We start from the raw sequence: 11,687 nt of genomic DNA, 5'->3' as shown, positions 1-11,687 counted from the left end.
GGGAAAAACTGAGCTCTGGGCAGAGCCTGGAGCCACTGGCAGGGCCTGAAGGGGCTCCAAGAGAGCTGCAGAGGGACTGGGGACAAGGCCTGGAGGGACAGGAGCCAGGGAATGGCTCCCAGTGCCAGAGGGCAGGGCTGGATGGGAAATTGGGAATTGGGAATTGTGCCCTGGCAGGGTGGGCAGGCCCTGGCACAGGGTGCCCAGCCTGGATCCCTGGCAGTGCCCAAGGCCAGGCTGGACACTGGGGCTGGGAGCACCTGGGACAGTGGGAGGTGTCCCTGCCCATGGAATGAGCTGATCTTGAGCATCCCTTCCCACCCAAATCACTCTGTCACTCGCTGGATCCATCTCTGCCCACTGCCCTCCAGCCCATTCCCTGCTCCACCTTTTCCTCTTCGCCACGTTCAGCAGAAAGAAAAGACAAACACCAGTAAAAGGTGTGGAAAATTTTATTCTTTTTACTGAACTTTATTAGTTTTCTGTTTGGCTTAAACACAATAAATATTTCAGCAGTAGCATTGAACAGACTGGAATTCACACCCACTGCAGTACCTGAACCCCCAGACCCTGGACTCTGGGAAAGCCATCGGGGCCCCTGGGATCACAGCACCTCACTGTGGGCCACTGCCAGCACCAGTGTCCCCTTCAGCACAAGGGACAGGAGCAGGAACGTGTCCCTGCTGGCAGGGAGGGATGGGGGCAGATTTTGAGGTCTCCAACCAGCTCTGACCAAATGGGCTCTGTGGGTGCTGTGGGCTGAGGCAAATTACCCCAAAAACTTCTGCTCCTGGGGCAGGGATGGATGTCCCAGCCACCTCCTTGGAGACCAGCCTGGGGACTTCTCCAGCCAGGTCTGACCACACCTGGATGGGCCAGAGGGTCTTTTCCACAAGCAAAGAGGTCAGCATAGCTCCCACTGTCACCATGGAATCACTGGGGTTGGAAAAGCTCTCTGAGCCCATCAAGGGCAACCATTCCCAGCACAACCAAGGCCAAAGTGCTGTCCCATGTCCCCAGGTGCCACATCCACAGGGCTTTGAAATCCCTCCAAGGATGGGGGCTCCACCCCTGCCCTGCACAGCTGTGCCAGGGCAGGACAGCCCTTTCCATGAAGGAATTGTTCCCAATATCCAACCTGAACCTCCCCTGGCACAGCCTGAGGCCATTTCCCCTTGTCCTGTCCCTGTCCCACCAAGAGCAGCCTCTGTGTCACCTCAGCCCCTGCTTTGACACAGCTCAGAGGTAGAGGTGGGTAAAACCAGGAGGAGCCAAGGCTGGTTTCCCAAAAGCACCCCTTCCCTAGGGACTTTCCAGCTCTGTCAGAAGCAGGCGTGGATGCTGTCAGGGAAGGGTTTAGGGCCCTTACTGGATCAAACCAGCTCTGACTCCCAGCTGCAGATCCTTGACAGGCCAGGAGGTGACACCAGGCCAGCTCTGTTTAAGGAGCTTAAAGATGCTCCCAGAGCCTCCAACTTGCAGAGCACTGCTCCCAGCTCTGGCAAAGCCTTGGGGCAGGGGAAATGAGGAGAGGCAGCTGTGACCAACCAGGGCCTCCAGGAGAGCTGGAGAAAGCCTGGAGGGACAGAAGCCAGGGAACGGCTCCCAGTGCCAGAGGGCAGGGCTGGGTGGGATATTGGGAATTGGGAATTGCTCCCTGGCCAGGAGGAGCTGAGGAGCCAGGACCTGCCCTCTCCGTGCCCAGGAGCGCACCCCATGGGAAGGACAGAGTCCAGCCAGCACACAGCATCCCCCTCAGGGGCTGTTACCCAGGAACACTTTAATACTTAACACATGGTGGGCAATACAAGGGTTGGTTCTCAGCTGCCACACAGGGTTTGGTCTCTTTGTTTCTATTCCCCTCTCAGAATCCAGGAGCAGAAATCACTGGATTTCTAAGAGCCAAAGGAGAACTCCCCTCCCCAGCAGCTTTCTGGGCACTGGGATGGGCTCTGCTCACCATCCCTGTCCCCACCAGGTGCAAGCCAGCCCAAACCCCAGCGCTGATTTAAGGAGATTTTTTTCTACTTTCAAGGTGCAATAAATTAAGGCACCAAAGAGCCAGAACTCCCCCAATATAAAGCCTGTGCAGAGGAAGCAGTTCCAGTTTTGGAGAGGGATGTTCTTCCTTTATACCAAGACTTAAGCTCAGACAGCTTCTCCCAGCCTCAGCAACATCCCAGTCCTCAGGGGCCAGTGATGGCCATGGGAAGAGACAGGACAAGGCAAGTGCCAGGTTTGGGAGCCCAGAGTTCAATTGGAAGCCTGAGGGAACAGCTCAGTTCTTCCCTGCTTGGGCAAACACAAAACTAGACAGAAAATCATCCAACACACACATTTTTCAGTGTTGCCAGCCCAGCTCTGCTATCTGAACAAGTCCCACAGGAAGCTGTGTCCCAGCTGAAGATTCCCTCTAATTCCTGTGCGAGCAGGACTTAAATTTAATCTCCATAATTCTATTTCATTAAATAGCAGGATTCAAAAACTCAGGTGCAGCCCAAGTCATTTGTCCATGGAGGGTTTGGGTTGTTTTTTGTTTGGTTGGTTTTTTTTTTTTACAACATCAGTAAAATGGATTGGAGGAAGCTACTTTATTAAATAAACTCCGAAAACCATCGGCCCCCTCTCCCAGCCCCGCCGCAGCCGTAGGGACACGTGAGATCCAGAGCCTCCCACAAGGGAGGACAGCCCTGGCAAGGGCACAGTTTGCTCCTCACAGGCTGTACTGTGACCAGGGGCTGAGCAGGGGTGACCAAGACTGACCAAGGGCTGCCCAAGGGCTGCCCAAGCAACCCGTGAACTCACGAGCTCAACCTCAGGGCTTCCAGTCTTGGCATGACAGTGATTCCAATTTCCAAAAGAAAAAGCATTAAATAGCAGTTACACGTTGAAGGCTTCCCAGAGCAGGAAGAGGCTTCCCCTGCAGAAGGAAATGGCTCTGACCAAGCTGTCAGATGCCCCACGTTGCACAACAATCAGTGTCTGAAGGAATTTGTTCCCATGGTAGTTCCACCTGCACGATTGGCTGTGCTTGTTCTCTTCCGGATGCAGCCTTTCCAGAGCCTGGGTTTAAGCTACACTCTTCATTCAAGCACAGGTCTTCATTGAATCAAGCCAACAGGAAAGAAAATCAGCATTCAGTCTTCACCACCCCACTCGAAGAAGTCAATTATAAAAACAAATTAAAAAATAAAATCAACGCAAACACGTCTCTGACAAGTGGACAGTAAACAAAGAGATGCCTGGATGAGACACGCGGGTGCTGGGGACAAAGAGAGGGAGATCTGAAAGGTTCCCACCCCTGGGAGCATCCTGAAGGTGCACACACGACCAACATGGGGCTTCAGGTGCTTCTCCCAGCAGTGGAATTGCAGTTGGGAAGGGCCAGGCTGTTCCTGGCTGTGGAAAAGGGGCTCAGGCAGTAGGAAAGGACCCACAGAGCCAACCCATGACAGCAAATCCATGATGGTAGGAATGGGGAGAGCTTGGCTCTGTAGTCTCAGCCACCTTCCATAGCCCAGAGCCCATTCCCAGACTGGGAACACACATGGACACACAGGGACGTGCCAAGATGTGGTCCCAGGTACCACACAACATGCAGAAGCCACATTCCCACTCCTATGGGAAACTGAGCCCTGATTTTCCAAGCCCCCCATTTAGGATTGAACCACAAGCTTTGAGTGTCTTTTTTCCCTCCCATTAAAAAAAAAAAAAAAAAAAACAAAAAAAAAGACAACAAAGGTGCTAGCAAGTGTTTGCCCAAAAGCAGGAAGGCAGGACAGAATGTGGCAGAACTGTCACCATCTGCTCCCAAAGTACCAGCCCAGCACAGGGGCTGTCCAGACAGCAAGACAGCAGCACAGGGGACAGCCAGGAACTCCCCCCACCACCAGGATGTCCCCCTGCCCTTGGAGGAATCAGCTGCGTTGCTTTTGGTGTCAGGCCAAGGTGCTTTGCTCAGGTAAAGCCTTTGCATCCCCAAGCAGCTTTCCCTGAGCAAGGGCCGGAGTCAGAGGCTTCTCTGGGAACATTCAGCTGGTCTAAGGTACAGTAACAGCGACCTGAAAGGCTCCTCCTCCTCCAGCTCCACCCAAAAGCCGAAGCTTGCAGGGATGGAAGAGCAGCAGGAGCCGCCCCGGCCCGGCCCCGCCCCGGCTGCAGCGGCTCCCGCGTGTCCTTGGCCCTGTCCCGAGGAGAGTTTGATCTGTGGTGATGGCTGAAGTATTTACAGGTATTTGCAGCAGGTATTTACAGTCCTTCTGCAGCCCGCAGGCCGATTTTCTCCTCCTCTGCTCCCAGTCAGTCCGGAGTGGGCTTGCGTAGGGAGAAGGGCCGGATGTTGAAGTGCCTGCTCAGCTGGCTCACCTGGGGACGAGGCAGACACGGGACTGGGTTATCCTGGAGCCCGGGGGGTTATCCCAGCTCCCAGGCATGGGCAGCAGAGCAGGCAGAGCCCCAGACCTGCTCCTTGTCCCCACCAAGCCCCTGCCAGCCGCTGTGCCCAGCCCCATCCCTGTGCCCAGCACTGATTCCTCAGGGAACAGCCCTGCTCCCTTCCTAACCTTCCCAAATAACATCTGGGAGCAGGCTCACCCTCTGCTTTTCCCCTCCATATGTGCAGGAGTTGGGAATGCTGAGCCCAGACCTGGAGGATTTTACCCTCCTCCTTCATTATTCTGTTCAAATTGATTTGATCATCTCAGATATCTCTATAAAATATTCCTGAATCCATTCAAAGTCAGAGCTGGATAATTTCCTTCCTGCAAAAGGAGGCTGAGCTTGACACAGTCAGGGCAGAGGCTTTAATCCTAATCATTCTTCCCAAATTCAGAGCAGTTTGGGATTATGTCCCAATCCCAAAGCCTTGAAAGGCTCTTCAGCTCAAAGTGAAGAGGAGCTGGCCCAGATGGGCCCTTGGAAAGGCAGAGGGAGGGAAAGAGGGAGCAGAGCACTGGGAATCTCCCAGGAGGGCATGGGCAGGAGGATTACACCACCAGCTCAGCCCCATCTCCAGCTGTGATTCCAAGACCAAATTTATTTAAGCTTCTTAGTAATTCAAATCCTTCTTGCCCAGAAGCCTCATTACACTAATTGGAAAGACAAGGCAACCTGGCTATTACTCCTTGGCTGTAATTACAGCTGGGACACGACTCCAAAGGCTCTGGGGTGGAACTGGGGCTCCCAGGGGAAGGGGCTTCCCAAGGAGGGTGTCCCCACTCCAGCTGGGACACGTGGCCCCTTGTCCTCCTTCCTCAGCAGCTTCCCAGTGGGACTCTGGGCTTCTCCAAGCTTGTTCTCTCTGTTAATCCAAACTCAGAGCATGAGGAGGAAACCAATCCCTGGATCTGTGCACAGATGGACAGGAGGAGGGGAGGCCCTGGAGTTGCTGTGTTCCCACTGCCCCCAGCAGCAAAATCCCCACTCCAGCACCTTGGAGAGCTCAGTGGGAGACTCAGAGCCCCTGGCAGGGCCTGAAGGGGCTCCAGGAGAGCTGCAGAGGGGCTGGGGGCAAGGCCTGGAGGGACAGGAGCCAGGGAATGGCTCCCAGTGCCACAGGGCAGGGATGGATGGGATCTTGGGAATTGGGAATTGTGCCCTGGCAGGGTGGGCAGGGGCTGGGAAAGAATTGCCAGAGCAGCTGCGGCTGCCCCTGGATCCCTGGCAGTGCCCAAGGCCAGGTTGGACATTTGGGGCTTGGAGCACCTGGGACAGTGGGAGGTGTCCCTGCCATGGCAGGGGTGGCACTGGATGAGCTTTCAGGTCCCTCCCAACCCAAACTATTCCAAGACTTTGTGCTTGGTTTCCAACTCATCTGACACATCCCAGGGAAAGGACAGCCCCTGCCACATCCTGTGCAGTTCCTTTCACCCCCATGCAACCTCCCCAAGCCTCTCACAAGGAATGCACCCCAAATCCCACAGGGCTCACAGAACCATTCCCAGGCATATTCCCAGTTTCACACAGAGTACTCCCAGCCACAGCCCAGCCCCAGGAGGTGTCACCTACCACGACCACTCCATAGTGGATGTGTGCCAGGGTGAGGAAGGCTGTCAGCAGGTACAGCAGGAGCGTTTCACTGCCTGGAGCCAGCCCAGACACCACCAGGAGCAGCACGGCCGCGATGGGCAGCAGCATCCAGTTGAGGGGCTGGCACCGTGTGCTGCTCATCTGGCACACGATCAGCTGGCACTGAGGGGACAGGGACAGAGCCTGAGCCTGCTGTGGGCTCTGGGAGCAACAGATTTTTGTCCCCAGAGCAGAGGGAACGGTCACTTGTGTGATTTGGCACTGTTGGGGCACCTCCAGTGCTGGGGGCAGCTCTGGGCCCCTCCTGACACGAGAGACCTGCAGGGGCTGGAGCTGGGCAGGGAATGGAGCCCCAGCAGGGGCTGAGGGAGCTGGGCAGGGAATGGAGCCCCAGCAGGGGCTGAGGGAGCTGGGCAGGGAATGGAGCCCCAGCAGGGGCTGAGGGAGCTGGGCAGGGAATGGAGCCCCAGGAGGGGCTGAGGGAGCTGGGCAGGGAATGGAGCCCCAGCAGGGGCTGAGGGAGCTGGGCAGGGGCTCAGCCTGGAGCAAAGGAGGCTCAGGGGGCCCTTGTGGCTCTGCACAAGTCCCTGCCAGGAGGGCACAGCCAGGGGGGTCGGGCTCTGCTCCCAGGGAACAGGGACAGGACAAGGGGAAATGGCCTCAGGCTGGGCCAGGGCAGGCTCAGGGTGGACACCAGCAGGAATTTCCCCATGGAAAGGGGGCTCAGGCCTTGGCAGGGGCTGCCCAGGGAGGTTTGGGGTGCCCATCCCTGCAGGTGTCACCTGGATGTGGCACTGAGTGCCCTGGGCTGGGGACAAGGTGGGGATCAGGCACAGGCTGCACTCGAGGGTCTGGGAGCTCTTTTCCAACATTCATGTCTCCATGATTCTGAGATCCCTTTTCTCCACTGCTCCTGTAGCCCAGACACCCCGTTTCTCCTCCCCAGACCTGGTTTAGAGCTGCTCCCAGGGCAGGAGATGCTGGCCCAGCCCATCTCCCGCCAAGGACTTGGCCTTTTTGGCATGCCAACCTCTGTCCTCCCCTCTGTCCTGCCAGGGGCCATCGAGCTGGACCTGAACCGCTTCCCCCGGGGAGCCAAGACATCCAAGCAGTGCAGCCTGGAGATGGTGACCAACGAGGCTGAGCTGCCCATGATCTCCATCTTCAAGCAGAAGCGGGTCAAGGGCTGGTGGCCATTCGTGGCCAGAGATGAGAACGACGAGCTGGAGATCACTGTAAGGAAGGGGAAAAGGGAGGGTTTGCCTCCTGGGCGCTGCACTCTTGGTGGACACCCTGCATCCCCCTCATGGCTTTGATCCTTCTGGCCTGGGATCACGTCCCAGGCCTCAGCACAGCTCTCTGCTCCCTGCAGGGCAAGGTTGAGGCTGAGCTGCACCTTCTGACAGCGGAGGAGGCCGAGAAATCGCCTGCTGGGCTGGCTCGGAATGAGCCTGATCCCCTGGAGAAGCCCAAGTGAGTGGGAGAAGCCTCTCTGCAGCAGGGACCTGGGATTATGGGATTCTGCTCCCTCCTGGAGTGCTTCATCCAGCTCCAAGCCCCAAAACCTGCTGGAAAGGGGCTAGAGAAGGCCACGGAGGTGTTCTGAGTATGGAGCCCCTCTGCCATGGAGCCAGGCTGGGAGAGCTGGAGAGGAGAAGGATCCAGGGAGAGCTCAGAGCCCCTGGCAGGGCCTGCAGGGGCTCCAGGAGAGCTGCAGAGGGACTGGGGACAAGGCCTGGAGGGACAGGAGCCAGGGAATGGCTCCCAGTGCCAGAGGGCAGGGATGGGTGGGATCTTGGGAATGAGGAATTGTGCCCTGGCAGGGTGGGCAGGCCCTGGCACAGGGTGCCCAGCCTGGATCCCTGGCAGTGCCCAAGGCCAGGCTGGACAGGGCTTGGAGGAACCTGGGATAGTGGAAGGCGTCCCTACCCATGGCAGGGAGTGAAACAAAAAAAAAAAAGATGAGCTTTAAGGTCCATGAATCCCTTTCCCACGGCGATGGATTAACGATGGGTGTTTGGTTCCCCTGCAGCCGCCCGGACACGTCGTTCATCTGGTTCCTGAACCCGCTCAAGTCCATCAAATACCTCATCTGCACCCGCTACAAGTGGCTCATCATCAAGATCGTGCTGGCCCTGCTGCTCCTCATCATGGTGGCCCTGTTCCTCTACAGCATGCCCGGATACATGGTCAAGAAGCTGCTGGGAGCATGAAGGGCTGGAGCCTCTCCTGTGTCCCCAGCCCGCTGCATAACCTTCCCAGCTCCATGTCCTTCTCCTCCCCGTGACCTCTGGGCAGCCCTGGGGGCGTCTCCTCCCTGCTGCTGCTGCTGGGTCTCCTCTGTGCATTCCTTCTCTGTGGGTCCCACTCAGGTTTTAGGGCCAGGGAAATGCCGCGGGAGCATGGCAAAGATCCCCCTACATCCCGCACCAGGGCTGGGAGAGGTGCCCAGCTGGCTCCTGTGGGAGTCCCCGAGGCCTCTGGCCATTGGGGTTGTGGCTGGTGCCTTCCTGGGAATCAGGAGAAGGAGAGGGGAGCTGGGGCTGTGTCACCGGAGCTGTGGGAGTGCTCTGGAAAGGCTCCTTGGAGGGATGTTCAGGATCCAGGATGGAGCAGGGAGCTGGGATGGAGCAGCTGGGGACGTGCCAGCCCCAGCAGAGTGAGGGCACAGAGCATCCCCAGGGCCTGTCACACTGCCAGCACCATCCCTGCTCCACTCAGAGCTCTGGAGGTCTCCATTCACCGGCACAGGGATCTGGACATGGTGCTCAGCAGAGTGAGAGTGCACAGAGTATCCCCAGTGCCTGCCCCTGCTCCACTCAGAGCTCTGGAGGTCACCATTCCCTGGCACAGGGATCTGTCCCACCTCGGGAATGCTGGACATGGTGCCCAGCAGAGTGAGAGGGCACAGAGCATCCCCAGTTCCCGTCCCTGACGTTGCAGGCCCCCAGCCGGGTAATAATGAGCATTGACTTCGTGATTGTAGAAGTTTGATTAATTGCTTTATTCTTCTATGCTATATTATACTATACTATTCTATGAAACTCATAACCCTTACAGACAGTCTGATACAGTTTTGACCTAATTGGTCAATCAATCTAAACACCATCACCAGTGTTTAATTAACAAACTACTCCTTGGTAAACAATCTCCATAACACATTCTGCATGTGTAACAACAACAGGTGCAGCAAATGGAGACAAGAATTGTTTCCCATTCCTTTTTCTGAGCTGTCTCACAGCTTCCCAGGAAAATCCTGGGAGAGAACTATGTCCCTGCTCCTGTCAGAGCTCTGGAGGTTGGTTTGCACAGCAGCTGCTTTAATACGAATATTCCCTCTTTTTATGGACTGTTCCAATACATTCAGACCAGGTTGGTCAATCAATCAATACATTTCTCCTGATTGGCTAATTAACAAAAACACCTTTCTTATAAGCAATCTTTGAGGAAAACCAGAAGGCAGAGAGTAGGAAAACACCACCTGCAGGTTCTTTATAAGAACAAGCTATCATTGTTTCTCTACAGCTTCCAAAGGTCCCACAAGTCTGCCCTGAGAAAACTGACCTGGTTTTCTCACTCTCTGACCAGGCTGTCACATCCACACCTGCCCCCACTGCCAGTGCCTGTCCCTGCTCCACTCAGAGCTCTGGATGTCACATTCCCTGGCACAGGGATCTGTCCCACCTCGGGAATGCTGGACATGGTGCCCAGCAGAATGAGAGGGCACAGAGCATCCCCAGGGCCTGTCCCCACTGCCGGCACCATCCCTGCTCCTCTTGGAGCTCTGGAGGTCACATTCCCTGGCACAGGGGTCTTTCCCACCTCAGGAACGCTGGATATGGTGCCCAGCAGGTCCTGCAGAGAGCCCTGGAGTGAGCCAGGGGGGGCAGACCCTGCCCGTGCCCCCTCAGCTCCAGCAGAGACTGGGACACGTCCCACAGCTCAAACATCTTCCCAACATCGCCCACCCAGAGTTGGCTGTGGCTGGACATCCCCAGGGCTCACAGCTCCTCTGGCACAGTGTGAGCTCCCGGCGTCCTTCTGGATTCTCCGTGTATTTTGTTTGGCTGGGTAATTTTGTGGCTGGAGTCCTTCCGGCCGTGTGTCCTCGGGAAGGGCTCTGTCCTCGGCTCTCCGCGATATCTAGCTGCTGCAGAGCCGCCTTTCCCAGCTCCCGGTGCGCAAGACCCCCACTGAAGAACTGAGGACACCTCAGACATGTTTTAATGAGGATGTTACTGTTCCAATCAGTCAATAAAAACCAGTTTCACGTCCAGGCTCTTGTGGTTTGATTTTGACCAAATGCCAGGCACCTATGAAAGCTGTTCCTTCAGAAAAAAAAAAAATTGACAAAGGGTTCATGAGCTGAGATGAGGATTCAGAGAAAAACAGTCTAAGGGCAAACCAGGTTCCAATTTAAAGGTATAAACTAAATTTATTATTAACAGAGTCATAAGAGGATAATGAGAAATAAAAAAAGGTTTTAAAACACTCTTTTTCCCCCTCAGCCTCTCCCTCTTTCCTGTGAACCACTAATACATGGGCTCAGATCGGTGGCGATACTGAGATGTTTATTGCAAGAAAAAAGCTGGTTTTACACACTTCTTCAGGACACAGTATTTCCTTATAAGGTATTTCTTCACTAAGCAACCTATCACACATTGCCACATCAGCAACACAATTTAATGTCCTTACACGTGCTGTTCACTCATCCAGCAGGCTCCTCTCCGTGACGTCTTGAGAGGCCACCTAGAACAGAGGCTACACAGAGTTAAAGGAATAAAAAAGTAGGTATTTATTAAAAGGCCTTTAAAGGACACACCTTGGGCAGTACAAGAGCCTGGCTGTGGCTATACCCAAGATGAATGCCGGGTCACGAGTTTTCTCCCTTTTATAAGTTTTTGGTCCATTTCCATATTGGGATTAATTGTCCAATTACAGCTCCAGCTTATGCAGTCCCATTCTCCCAGATTTCTCTCCTCAATTCACTGTTGTTTGTACTTTTTTATACTCAAGGCACCATCCACAGGGCGCCTGCCACATCGCATTTCTTCCCCCCAAGACAGGGTGGAGACAAGATTCTCTGTGCTGCCACGGCGTTCTGCAGGCACTGCTACAAGCAGGGGTCGTGATTGTTCATTAACTGACCTCAGAGTGCAAAAAACAGCACAGAAGGGGATTTCAGTATTAATCAAAACGAATGCACCTTTTATTGAGTGCCCACAGCAAACGCGATAGAATGATTAGAAAGGAGATAAAGTGATAGAGAGAGAGAGAAAAAGACGGGGTGGGGAATATAGCTACCAACGGAGAGACGAAATCCTTGTGGTCTGGCCAATAGATCTGTCTTGTCACGTTGAGGAGAATATTGAAGTCTTGATTAACTCAGGGGTCTATTATAGTCATCCACCAAAGGGGAACAGATAAAAGACAATGGAGAATGAGCCTCTATTAAAAACAAGTACGACAGTCCACGTTCCAAAAATAGGACAAGTCAATCTCAGCAGTGAGCAGGAACCATTGTTTTCAGGATTGGTTTCTGTGGGAAACCAGTTTTGGTCCAGCGAACACACCCGCAGGCAACACTTGGCAAACATCCTGCTTCAGTCCAGCCAGCGCCCCTGTGCCAAAATTACAGGCGTCTCAGTCCTTGGGAGGGG

The 11,687-nt window shown here is 54.9% G+C and overlaps 1 long non-coding RNA gene across 1 annotated transcript; it reads right to left on the bottom strand.

Annotated features, from left to right (window-relative positions):
• Nucleotides 1-436: 436 nt before the first annotated feature.
• On the bottom strand, nt 437-6,844 carry LOC118700606 (uncharacterized). Its single transcript, XR_004982312.2, has 2 exons — nt 6,007-6,844; nt 437-4,365 (listed from the first exon to the last, which is right to left on the bottom strand). It is a non-coding gene; the product is annotated as an uncharacterized LOC118700606 (long non-coding RNA).
• Nucleotides 6,845-11,687: the final 4,843 nt, after the last annotated feature.

This window comes from Molothrus ater, chromosome 32 (genome assembly GCF_012460135.2).
Source record: "Molothrus ater isolate BHLD 08-10-18 breed brown headed cowbird chromosome 32, BPBGC_Mater_1.1, whole genome shotgun sequence".
NCBI classification, from domain to species: Eukaryota; Metazoa; Chordata; class Aves; order Passeriformes; family Icteridae; genus Molothrus; species Molothrus ater.
This window is presented reverse-complemented; position numbering and strand designations above follow the sequence as displayed.